We start from the raw sequence: 11967 nt of genomic DNA on the forward strand, positions 1-11967 counted from the left end.
CTTTTATTCTTTTTTTTTTTTTTGGTTCTTTTTTTTCGGAGCTGGGGACCGAACCCAGGGCCTTGCGCTTCCTAGGCAAGCGCTCTACCACTGAGCTAAATCCCTAACCCCTAAATTTCTTTTATTCTTGAAGAAGTACCCAGCCTGGAGTGTTTTGTTACAGCGACAGAATGCAGACTAATACAGCTTAGAAATGAACTGCTCTGTTGATGGCAGAACAGTCTGGCCCCTTGTCCAGGCCACGAGCTCCAGAAAGGGCAGGGATCCAGCCAAGAGAGACCAGTGGGCGTTCTGAGAAAGATTCACCAGAACCAAAGAGAGGCCCTGGACCAAGGCCATTGCTCAAGCTTACAACCTGGCAGGCCCTCCAGTTTCCCCGTGGGAGAAACAAGGGTGGTAGGAGGCCAGAAGGGTCTGCGCAGAAAACTCTCTCCAGGCGAAAGACATGCCAGGTCTTGGGCAGAAGCACTCCTTCTTTGCATGTACACAAATGTGTTTAAAGTGGATCGGAGTCTAAGAATAAAAAGCCAGTAGTGAAGTTATTTCAGACAAGCCATGGGGGGATGGGACACACGGCACCAGGGAAATGGAGATCCAGAAATAGGGTACAGCCAATGGATTGTTCATAGAAGAACAAAGACTAACTCCATTAGTACAAGAGAATCGTCATAAGAGAGCCTCCTAGAACAAGAGGCACACGGAGAAATCAAGGATGTGAGATGCTTGCCCCTCATTCTCAGCCTGCTTTAGCTGCATGGCAAAGTAGCAGAAGACAGTGGCTTATGCACACGGTGCACTTTCTCATCCTGCTAGAAGCTGCCTGGCTAAGTTCAGGACTCTAGCATGGCTGATTCTGGTGAGGGCGCCTTCCCGACTTGTGCACAGCTGTCTGTCTGAGCCCGTGTGTATGTGTCCTTCACTGTAATCATGAACGTAGGAAAAAGAGAAAGCTGTAGCAGAGAACTCTATGCTGTGCCTCCTCGTGTGTGTATGTGTGTGTGTGTGTTTGTGTGTGTGTGTGTGTGCCCTTCTCTGTGTGTATACATCTACGTATGAGTGTGGGTGTACATCTATGTGTGAGTGTGGGTGTACCTGTCTATGCGTGAATAGTAGGTTTGAACATATCTGTGTGTTTCTGTGTGTATACACATCTATGAATGTGTGTGTTTCTGTGTGTATGCACATCTATGTATGTGTGTGTTTCTGTGTGTATACACATCTATGTGTATGTGTTTCTGTGTGTGTATACACATCTCTGTGTATACGTGTGCGCATGTGGTGTATGTGCCTGTGTGAACACATCTATGTATGTGTGTGTATGTATGTATATACACATCTATGGGTGAGTGCATGTACATGTGTGGTGCGTATACATCTGTGAATATGTGTGCATATGTGTGAACACATCTGTGTATGAGTGTATGGGCATGTGTGTGAATACATCTATGTATACGCACACACACACACACACACACACACATATGATCAGCCAGTTTCCTCATTTTCACCATGGAAACATAGCTCTTGATGCAACTATAAGGCTGTTTCCAGAGAGGCTCAGCTGAGGGTGGAAGGCCCACCCAGAGTCTGAGATCCCAGAACGAATGAAGAGAGAAATCAAACGGATCCCCAGTATCATCTCTCTGCTCCCTGACTGCAGATACAATGTGACCAGCTGCCTCATGTACCTACCACTGTGGTGACCCACCACGGTAGACTGTTTCCTCCAACTGAGAGCCAAAGCACAGCCTTCCCTCCTGTGTGGCTCTTGCCAAGAATTTTGTCACAGTAACAGAAAGGTGACTGATACAATGTCTTAATCCTGTTGACCTCTGACCTCTGGGCTACTTGAATGACCTCCTTTTAACTCCTCTGCATCCTTAAAGATATTCTGTCTAAACACAGCCACATTCCAAGTTCCTGGGGTGCGAAGAGAGATGGACGCAGATGCTGGCTGCACCACATTACAGATTCAATTTCGCAGCCAGGGATGAGCCATCATCTTCTAATGTCCCGTGCATGACACACATAACAGAAGACAGATGTCCCCACGGTGGGTCAGCACCACAGCATCTTTAAGGGTCAGGGTGAAAGGGGAGCACAGCCATTTTTCTTCCTCTCCAGCCTACTAATCCCAGAGCCTGCAGACACACGAGTCTGATGGGGCTTGGAATGGTTGAAAAACGATTTTTCCTCAGAGCCAGAAGGAAAGAAAATGCCAGGGAGGTGTCGGGGGTGAAGGATTACAAATTTCAAGAAGGTCACACTTCACCTACTGTGAGTTATTGGGCTGCCTCTGCTGAGATTTTGCTCCACAATGAAGCCAAGAGCATCTTTTTCTAGAATGAAGACTTCATCATAAATTCTGATGTGCAGTCCCATCGTGCCGTTCCTGGTGCTCTGCTCCCATCTAGATCACCTATGTTGGCATATCCCATAGGTGACGTCCAGAAGGCAAGCCATTAGGAAAATCTGGGAAGAAGGCAGGTGGTACAATCTTCCAGCATCCCGAGATCTTCTGGGGAAGCAGGAAGGCTCTGCGACCTGAGAACCCACTGCAGCCCGGTGGCTTCTGCAAAAAGCTGGCTACCTCTCCATTGTGGGGCTCCAGAGCACATCAGCACAGAGAGTGTTCCTCTCTGAAGGTCTAGGTTATGGGCCAGAGGAAAATGCTTGTTTTCTTAAGTGAGTGACACCTCACCAGGGTCCCGGGTTTAAAGAGAAGGGCCTCTGGATTAGCTGTAGTCACTTCCTGATAGGAGTCTGTGTCACATCGGAACACCTCTCACTCTTAGCAGAGATGGAACCCATGGCCTTGAGCAGTGTGAAATCCTTCCTGGACACAGGCAAAGGCCATATGTCATCACTTAAAAGGGTTGTGGCCGGAGAGTTCCTCTCAGCTGAGTTCTGTCCACCTGACCACAAACTTACCTGTAGGGATCTTAGCCCCAAAGATAGAATACATTTGTTGCCCTCAGGCACAGAGCGCTTGCTTACTGGCCACACTTGAACAGATCTCTTTGTGAGAATTCCACATACCAAGTATGGTTCCCAGAACCCTGTATGTCATGGGACTCCTGTAACTCCATCACTATGTGGTCTAATGCCCTTTTCTACAATGCACAGGCACTGTGTGCACAGACATGTCTATGTGTGCATAAACATGCACACATACACACCCACTTTTAAAAATCACAGTAAATTGGGGTTAGAGACATAGGTCAGCCATCAAGAGCACTTGGGCCAGGTTCACTTCCTGCCACCCACAGCAGGGAACTCCAACTCTGTAATTCCAGCCCCAAGGGGCAATATGCATGGGGCACCTAAGTATTGAATCTGTTCCTAACTCAGTGACCAGGAGGTTGTCATTGTTTCTCTGAGGAATCAGATGAAGGTTAGAGGGCACCATGCCTCCAAGGAACTTTTCATTGGGGACAAATGTCATAGCAACCAGCACCAGACCCGTGAGAACGCACTTCTCCAGTTCAGCCAGCACGGCCGTTCCCTATCCCAATCCTTGAAAAAGACAGGCTGAGTCTGGCCTTTCTGCAAGAATCAAGATCAGACAGGAAGCTGCCTTCGAAAAGGGGAGGGACAACATCCCAGCCAGCTCCCGTGCCCTCGGTCGCAGCGAGCCCCACAGCCACGTACAGCATTGCTGGGCTGGAGGAGGCTGTGCCATCTATTCGACCCTCACCTGGTGGCAGTGGGTCAGCATGCCAAACTCCCTGCAAGAGAGAAGGGGGAAATCGGCGGGCAGCAAAGTCTAGGGGCTCCAAAGGACACAGGAGCATGAGGAACCCCCTGCAAAGCTGTTACTCTTAGCTCCAAGAGACTGTTGCCTGCCGGAGATGAACATGTGGTGGAGAGTTAGCTCATCCCCACTATTACAACCAGCCAAGGCCTGGGAGTGGATGGGTCACAGCACTTCTATCCAGTGCCCCCCACACACACACTTCTAGAAGCCTATGCAAGAGCAAGACCCTTGTTTGGGGAAAGACCTATAACCTGGTCGGAGGGTGACATAATCTTGCTGTTTTCATGGGTGGGAATGGCAGGCAGGTTTCTGAGGGCTTTCCTGTGCCCTGCACTGTGCCATACACTATGTCATGCACTGTGCCCTGCACTATGTCACACACTATGTCATGCATTGTGCCATGCACTATATCATGCACTGTGTCATGAACTATACCATGCACTGTGTCATGAGCTGTGTCATGCACTATATCATGCACTGTGTCATGAACTATACCATGCACTGTGTCATGAGCTGTGTCATGCACTATATCATGCACTGTGTCATGCACTTGGCCATGCACTATATCATGCACTGTGCCATGCACTAGGTCATGCACTGTGCCATGTACTATATCATGCACTGTGCCATGTAGTATGTCATGCACTGTGTCATGAACTATACCATGCACTGTGTCATGAGCTGTGCCATGCGCTGTGTCTTGCACTGCATGATAAACTGTGTCATGCACTATATCATGCACTGTGTCATGCACTATATCATGCACTGTGTCATGAACTATACCATGCACTGTGTCATGAACTATACCATGCACTGTGTCATGCACTTGGCCATGCACTGTGCCATGCATTATACAATGCACTGTGCCTGCATTATTCCATTTACTGTCTCAAGCTCTATGCTATGCACCAGGGCTGTCTCCAGGCTCTCCTGCCCATTCTGCAGACCATACTTCTTGCCTTCATCATCATGGAGTTAGGGTCACACTGTGAGGTTTGGGAGAACAAACCACAGAAGCGTCTTTCCACCATTCATCATGTTTCTCAACACTGTCAGCATGACCTCGATCCTGTGCTGTCCACTCTCCTTCCCTGTTGCTCCCAGAGTGTAGGACACAGCATAGAAACAGGATCTGACTGCTCTTTCTACAGCTTCCTCTGTCCCTTCACTCTTCATTCTAAACAAACCGACAGCTGTCCCATGGCGCAACCCAGTCCTGAGAGCAGAGAGACGACAGCAGACCCCAAGGCCTCTGTGTCAGACGAATTTTAATACATGTGGGCAATGTATCCTGACCCAGCAGGATCTCCACCTCCTAACTTTCTGAGGTTGGCTGACCTTGTATGTGTGTTCATGGTATGGATGCGCATGTGTCACACTCCAATGCACATGTGAGTCTCTAAGTGTAAGTCACATGTTTACACATCCATGTATATAATACATACACATACATGTACAATGTGTATTATCCATACACACACAAGACATTTGTCCAGATATGTGCAGCACATTGTCTCTCACACACCCTCACTTGTACACACAATCTTCCTCATAGCCTGCTGTTATGTAGCAGTTTCTCCAAATGGAGACAGTCCATCCCGGAGGGAGGCTACTTAGGTTCAGGAAGGCAACAATTCACAAGTCTCAGGAAGTCCATTAAGCTGACCAGATTCAGAAAAGCCCCTTTTTCTTGGGTGATATAAGCAGTAAGGACCGCTGAGGAGAGGAGACTCTCTATCCTGTTCATCTGCCTGTAGGTTGTGCAGAAAGAACACCATTGGTTTCTAGCTTTCCCGAGTGTCACTCATACTGGGGTGGGTTTTTGGTGATGCGGCGTCCCTGAATAATCTACTTCAGTAATCAGCAACAAAATCACTGGGTCACCAAGCTGGACTCTGATGGTGTCACTACTTAAGTCAGTTTTCAGTTTCCTGTCTGGGTGAGTAGACATTTGTTCACATGTCCCCAGGAACAATGTCACAAAACACCTGGACCTCATCTCCTCACACAGACACATCACTTCAAATCCTTCTTGAGTGATAGTAAAATTGTACACCCATCTCATGTCCAATTTTACTATCACTCAAACTCACATATGCACTGATGCACAATTAGACTGCAGCTTGCCCAGCACCACACCTACTCCACACTCACATGCATTCCACATACTCGTACATACAGCTATCCCCCACACATAAGTGCACATTCACAGTCTTTCAGTCTTCCTCTCATTCAGAAACATGAACGAGTCCCTTCGGTTCTCACGTACAGTGCTACACACACTCCAGCCTCTCTCACCCACACACACTGCAGATGCTCTAAGGCTCTCTCTAGTCTCTCACTCACACCCACAAATAGCCACAGGTACTTCACATACCCAACCACTTATGCCTTCCCGTATTCCTTCTTGTGCTTACATCTTCTCTCTCTCTCTCTCTCTCTCTCTCTCTCTCTCTCTCTCTCTCTCTCTCTCACACACACACACACACACACACACACACACGTTCTTTCTCTGTCTTTCCGTATCTGTCTCTCTCTGTCTCTCCTTTTCTCTCCCTGTCTATGTGTCTTTCTTTCTCTGTCTCTGTCTCTCTTTGTCTCTGTCTCTCTCTACCTCTTTCTCTGTGTCTGTGTGTCTCTCTCTTTCTATGTCTCTGTCTCTTTCTATCTCTCCCTGTCTCTGTCTCTCTGTCTCTCTCTGTCTCTCTGTCTCTCTCTGTCTCTGTCTCTGTCTCTCTCTGTCTCTGTCTCTCTCTCTCTCACACACACACACACACACACACTTTAGAGTAGAAAGGTGGTAGATGTGGGCTTAAGTCTGGGGTTCCTTCATACAGGGAAAGGATCCCAGACTAGATATGAGGCATAGAGGGCCTTTGTCTGTGGCCTGCATGTAACACAGTGGAATTAGGACTGGAAGCCAGAGTTGAAATGTTCTCCCATATTAGGACCTGACATTCTAGGAAGACAATACTGGGGACAGAAGAGACTTAAGTCCCACTGTGATCTGGGCGCCATCTACATATCTCCTTTACCTCTTTTCTACCCCCTTTCCAGTACTGATATCTGGGTACCACCTATTCATCTCCCCTGCCTTGCCCTCTCCTCCTCTCCCTACCATAATGCTGCTCCCTTCACCACTGCCCAGACAGGGACAAGGGCACCTTGAGCTGGCAAGACACTGAGGTGGTCTAAGGATGACACCCTGCTCACTGCTCCCTGGCCCACCAATCACGGATTGGCAACATGGAAACAGTTCTCCATACATAAATCAAGTACTCAAAGGCAGAGAGAAAGGCAAGGCGGGTTTATTAAAATGACTGCAGGTCCAAACTGACGCCCTCAGGGCCTCTTTTGTAACCCAGCTGCACAAATAGGACTCGTCCAGAGGAAGAGTATTAGTGAAGCTGATATCTCATCAGATCGCGTAACTTACAATGTAACACTTCCTCCGGTCAATTATGTTCCAATGACTGACATCCAATTGGGCATTGCCGTGCCGTTCTGGGGAAGTGCATTCTGAAGGTGTCACAGTCACATTTCCCAGAGGCAGGGGAGTATGTGAAGGCATAGAGGGCCAGACTAGCAGGACGTCCCTACCCTTACTGGCTGCCCTGACCTATTTGGGCTGCAGACAGTCTCATTGTGCTGAGAGCAACCAATCTCCAATGTGATAGCTCCACGAAGAAGCACAAGGAGGGAGAGCCCCAAGTCCATGAGAACTCCCCACTGTGGGCTGCCAGTGTCCCCTCTTGCCTATCAAGCTCCATGCAACTGTGCACCCCTGGACCTCCCAAGCCTTATGTTGACATCCTGTTCTTATCTGCCAGGGACTCAGCTCCTGGGACACGGTATTTTGAAAATGTGTGGGATTTATCAACTGATGGTGAAGTTCTGGGGGAAGGGTCTGTCATGGTTTGACTATGCTTGGCCCAGAGAATGGCACTGTTAGGAAGTGTGGTCTTGTTGGAGTGGGTGTATCACTGAGGGCAAGAGCTTTAAGACCCTCTCCCTAGCTGCCTGGAAGCCAGTATTCTGCTAGCAGCCTTCAGATGAAGATGTAGAACTCTCAGCTCCTCCTGCACCATGCCTGCCTGGATGCTGCCAAGCTCCCACCATGATGACAATGGACTGAACCTCTGAACCTATAAGCCAGCCTCAATTGAAAGTTGTTCTTTATTAGAGTTGCCTTGGTCATGGTGTCTGTTCACAGCAGTAAAACCCTAAGACAGTGTCCAAGAGACAACCCCAGGATGCAAAGGTACGATCTAAACACAGATGCTTCTAGATTGCCAAGTAAAGACAAACTGAGACATAAAGAATCAATTCCCTACTCACTAATCCTGTCCAGTGTTTCCAGGATGCATACACAGAAACCCAAGATCTGCCCTAAAAGATGACCTGTGGGTGTTGGGAGCACCACGCCTGCACACATGAGGAATAAGATTATTGCCTTTGGGCTGCACCAGAGGTGAGGGTCATAGCACACGACTGGCTGGAGTAATCCACAGACTTTATTTACCCAGAGTAGCGAACTTCTGGCACTGACGCCTTTATTGCATCACTTGACTTCGGCCAAGACTCTTCATTGCAACTGTGAGCCTGCTATTTCCTTTTATCGGGGCTGCTGAAATTCCTTTAGCAATCAGAAAACGGACTTTAGCTGTTTCCCGTCTAGAAACTAATTTTTGCAAAAAGCTTTATCCTTAGGATTGGCATCCGTGTCTGGCAGAAAGACCTTGTTCTGCGTGGAAAGTATTCTAGACTTGAAAGGTTCAACCAATAACCATGCAAAGTGCCAAGGGAAACATCCAAAGTTAAGGTACCACAATTGTCTACCTCTGAGGTGGTAGAAAGGGTGAATCTATCTCAATTTCCCCCTAGGTATTTTTGAGGTAACTGTGCTCATAGGAGGGTCATAGCAGGGTCCGTCATGGTTTCCGTCTACACACAACCTTTTTCTGTGTGTATCAGTGTCTCTCTTCCTCTGTAAACGTTTGTCTGTGTGTCCAATTATCTACTTTTTATAAGATGTTGAAGAAGACATTCTGAACTTCATTAAAGCATTGAGGAAGTTTTAAGAAATGCTGCATAGTGAGGGAGGGAGGGAAGGAGGGAAGGAGAGAGAGGGGGAGGGGGGAGAGTGAGAGAGAGAGAAACAGAGAGAGGAGAGAGACAGAGAGAGGAGAGAGAGAAATAGAGAAATAGAGATAGACAGACACACGGAGAGAGAAATAGAGAGAAATAGAGACACACACACACAGAGAGAGAGAGAGAGAGAGAGAGAGAGAGAGAGAGAGAGAGAGAGAATATAGAGAGAGTACAATAGCAACAATGTATATTTCATCACCCCTTCTAAGGCAGTGGAAGGAATATGGAGATTCAGAGGAAGCCTCAAGTCAAAGCTTCTCCCTACACAGATGTAGTAGGTTCATTCCACCCCTGAGCAAGTTGGAGACTGGCCACGATGGAGCCCTCGTGGGTAAGTCAGAGCTACTAGAGGAAGCTGAGGTCAGAGTCCTGGCCCATGTACCAGCCAGGGGCTTTTTTCTCTACAGGACAACAATCATTCATAAACATGTAGGAAGTATTCAGAGGGTCAGTCTTTGGGAGCTTTTGTGTACCTTGGCATTTGACAATGGTAGGTGGTGGCATCAGGCATGCGGGAGCACCAGCATCAGGCATGTGGGAGCACCAGCAGCTGGCACTCTGGTACCACAGTTTTCCTGCAGGCCGGAAGTGTCGACTCTATATGGGCCATAGATCTTATGTAGTCTGATCCTTAAACCTCAACTTCTCTCTAAGTAACTGATTCTAACCAGCCTAAAAATCTTCTCTCAGGCTCCTCCAGCCTTCTGTGCCTGTGCCTTGGCCTTGGCTCTCTCGGCCCTCTTTCCTTCTCTCCACTTCTGCCACCCTCTCAATCGACTCTGGCTGCCTCTCCTCAGCTGTCACGTGGCCGGCCGGCTGCCTTCCCATTTTTGTAGTTCAGCTCGCTGCCTGCTCAGATGCGGCTGCTATGCTGTCATTCCCCTGTCTCTGTTGTCACTGTTGCTCTCTGTCCTGCTAGAGTCTGGCAAAAGACAACAAAAATACCAAACGAGAAAAGCCTTTCACAGGTCCAATATCAATATCAAGTGAGCAAGAAGAGGAGACCACATCTCAGTGTACATGAGCTTGAACAGCCAGTCAATAGAGCCAGGGAAGGGAGGACTGTTTAGACCTTCTGGCACACCTCTCATGCAAATGAAGTTTTGTGTTTGCACCAATCCCAGCAGCCCCTTTTCTAGCTTACCAGAGGTCCTCCTCTGGTTTATGTACAGAAAGGTTGTCTATCATCTTGAGCTTGGCAAGGCTTGTGGTAGAAAAACACTAGGTCAAACTATTTTAAAAGAGCCCCGGCTGAGGCTTGCTGGGCCTTGGGAGCCAAAGCAGGTACAACAGTGTAGTCTTCTCCAGGCATTTACAGTGTTCAGAACAACCGGTGTTGGCATTGAGGTACAGCGGTTGGCTGTGTGACTGACAGTCTTTTATGCAAGGCAGACAGGGCAGCAAGGATAACCGGCACTTGTCTACTAGAGATTAGAGTTGCCCCTTGCCAATGTCTTTGTATGTATGAGATGAGGATCATCAGGAAGGGTGCTGGCGGTAAAATCCTCGAGGACCTACCCTTAAGACTGAGGACTTAGCAGATTTTGTCCATCCTTAATGCATGTCCAGTGACTGGGGGTCACTTAGCACTTCAAGATCCTTGGAGGGCACAGTTTGACCCCCAACAGTGGGCGTCTTTACAAAATGCAACTCGTTGGGACCATGCTTAAGTTAGGCTCCTGAGGAGCAGACACAGCACTGATCTCCTTCCTGGCTGCCTGGGCAGCCTTTCCTACCTGTGTGCATCCATTCTAGAGGCACAACCCGTCCCATTCCCATCCCGGGCTCTTTGCAGCTCAGAGTAGAGTCTTCATGGAGGTGTGGCTGAAGCTACCACAGCTATAAGCCATGCTGAGATCCAAGGTCATGACCACCGCTGAGGGAGGGAGGGCCTGGCTAAGCTGGCCTCCCTGTTGCACTGAAGCTGCAGCACTCTCCACAGGTCTGAGCCACCCCTGCCCACTGTCCACCACGGATGTCCTTTAATGGAAGCTAGCGGCCATGATGAAGCCCTGATTCCTGCCTGCCTGACTGTCCAGCTGCAGTGCTACTACCCTTAAGAGTTTTCCATTGCCCAAGGGCAATTTATCTGAACTAGAAAATGCCTCAGCCACTCGAAGGCTGTGAGCAGAGGCTTCCAGTGTTTACTTGACTTCCACTGTTCCCAGAGGATGTCATTGCCGTGGCTGAGGGTAGTGACCAAGCTTGCTTCTCTGGTGGACAATTTCCCCATAATCCAACCCCAGGAGCGACTCCAAATTGCTTTAAATTGAGGGAGAGAAATATCTCTCTGTTTCTGCCTTTGAGTCAGGGGAGGAAGAAGTTTGACTCTAAAGGACTTTCCTGTAAATGCCCTTGGGGAACTGTGCCGGAAAGGCTAGTATAGCAATCTTTTGTAAACACACACACACACACACACACACACACACACACACACACACACCAAAAACAAAAACAAAACAACAAAAAACAAAAACAATAAAACAGTCAGTGAACGTAGCTGAGGTGGTGCTGGAGGAGGACAGAGGTCATTCTATGAACTCCTTTTCAAATGTGTTATTTCAGTCAGGCTTGGCAGCACACACCTGCTGTCTCTGCTCTAGGGGAGATAGAGGTAAGCCAATCAGAAGTGCGAAGCCAGCCTGGGCTACGATACCAAGTTTGAGGCCAGCTTGGGCTTACATGAGACCCTGTCTGAAAACATACCAACAATAAAACGAAAGTGTTTTGTTTTTTATTTTTCCTTAACCGTGAAGCACAGTGATCCCACTCTGTGGTAATCTTGGGAGGGAAGAACTTGGGGCTATCTTAAAAATATGCTCCGCATGTTTGCCCTGACTGGTTTCCATGGGAACCTGAGGAGAATCTCCATGAGCCTCGGGAGTGTGTATTTTTATATTAACTGTGCATATCACAAACAAAGAAAAACAGGGAGGTGGGTGGAGAGTAGGTAGCTCAACAGCCCTTGCCTTTGGCTTCAGGACCGCACAACGTGTGCTCTGATTGGAGGGGGAGGCGCCAAGGCTCGCCTACGGGAGACGACGCCTGCTGGGTTCTCT

This window comes from Rattus norvegicus, chromosome 5, assembly GCF_021556685.1.
Source record: "Rattus norvegicus strain SHRSP/BbbUtx chromosome 5, alternate assembly SHRSP_T2T, whole genome shotgun sequence".
Classification (NCBI taxonomy): domain Eukaryota; kingdom Metazoa; phylum Chordata; class Mammalia; order Rodentia; family Muridae; genus Rattus; species Rattus norvegicus.